Genomic DNA, 1,667 nt, shown 5'->3' with positions numbered 1-1,667 from the left:
TTCACAGCCCATCTCCCCACTATTATACTTATTTCTACAACTTTGGATTATTAGCTCGCACTTTTTTAAATTTTTTTATTACAGCCGCTCGCCGCTTCCCTTACTTCCTCTATTATTCCCTCTTCTCCCCAAAACCCTCTCTTGAAACCCTAACTCCAAAAATGACGGATCGATCAAAGCTCGTAGGCGGCCAAGCTTAGAGATCAATCAAGAAATTGAGGAGATCGGAAACAACCTGTGAGATCGATGAAGAAATAGAGGGGTTTGAACAGCAGTAGACACGTCGTCGCTGTTGTCGTCGATCGAAGCAGCCGTTGACAGTAGCAGAGTCGTCGTCGCCGTCGTCGGTGATCTCAACTCCCAGCAGCCGTCGTCGTGGCTCTGATACCAGTGATCGAGCACAGAGAAGAGGAAAGGACAACTGATATTTTTGAGGGGGGCTCCGGTAATGGGTAAGGGGCTTGATTCTTCCTTTTTCGTTGTGTTTCTGCAAGTAGATTCTACTACTATTTATAGGCTAAAAATCTCATCATCTCCACCCCTCTCAAACTGTCTCTGAGAGATTTTCTCTCAACAAACCTCATATCCAACGTTTCTCTCCACTTGAGAAACATTGATTTAGTCATACAATACCAAGCCAGACTAACAGTTGTTTCAAATGCTGAGAGATCATCAAAATTAGTTATACAATGGGAGATTTATCAAAGCTCATGTAAGATATAAAGTAACAACATACAAAAGAACAACCTCAGCATAGTTTTTTGGGATGTACAATATTTAACTGAGTTCCACAAATTGAGGAAATATTCATTGCCAAGGACAGGTTTATGAAATGTGCTTTCGTAACTTACAACTTATCCTCTTACCTTCTATCAATCAGACACCACATCCAATAACTAGTCCCTTGTACCTTAGGCCATTTTCCTCTCCACTTAATTCGAACAAATTATGTGGTATTAATCTTATTTTTATGCAGCACTTAACTCAAAATTTTCATCATTCATTGCCAAACACGCATATATCGTTTTGTGTAAGCAGTGCCTCAGCTCTATTTGCTTATACACCAAGTTATCAAGGAACCTGCCTTTGGGATAGAACTTATAAGGCTTAGATAAAACCCTAGTTTCATGACCAACCTCAGTTTAATTCGTTTATCTTTAATAAAAATTAATTTAGGAAGTTAAAATGTTATATGAACTCCATACAGGTATTAAAATGTTATATCAACTCCACACAGGTTTTGGCAAGAAGTATATAATAAGGTTACCTCCCAATTATTGAATCGATCATACTTGGGGCGAAACGATAAATCAAAATTATACCAAAATCTAAACTACCCATTTCAATTCACCCAAAATCACCGAATGGGTATCTCCCAAAAGATCAAAAAAGCCTACAAAAATTACAAAAAAAAGGAAAAAACAAAGGTGAAATTTTGGGCCAAACCTTTCCAAGATAATGAAGGAATCTCTCAACACAGAGAGAGATGACGACGATGACAGCGCAAACGCCGGCGACGACCCACGTCGGAGTGAACTCCAGATTCTCTGAAGAAGCGCCTTCAGAGGCCATTGAATCCACATTGGAGGTTGAAGAGGAAGAGAAGCCATTAGAAATAAGAGGAGGAGGAGGAGATGAGTAATTTTTGGAGAGAAGGAAGGAATAAA

This window comes from Asparagus officinalis, chromosome 5 (assembly GCF_001876935.1).
Source record: "Asparagus officinalis chromosome 5, Aspof.V1, whole genome shotgun sequence".
In the NCBI taxonomy this organism is placed as follows: domain Eukaryota; kingdom Viridiplantae; phylum Streptophyta; class Magnoliopsida; order Asparagales; family Asparagaceae; genus Asparagus; species Asparagus officinalis.
Note: the sequence above shows the minus strand (reverse complement) of the source record.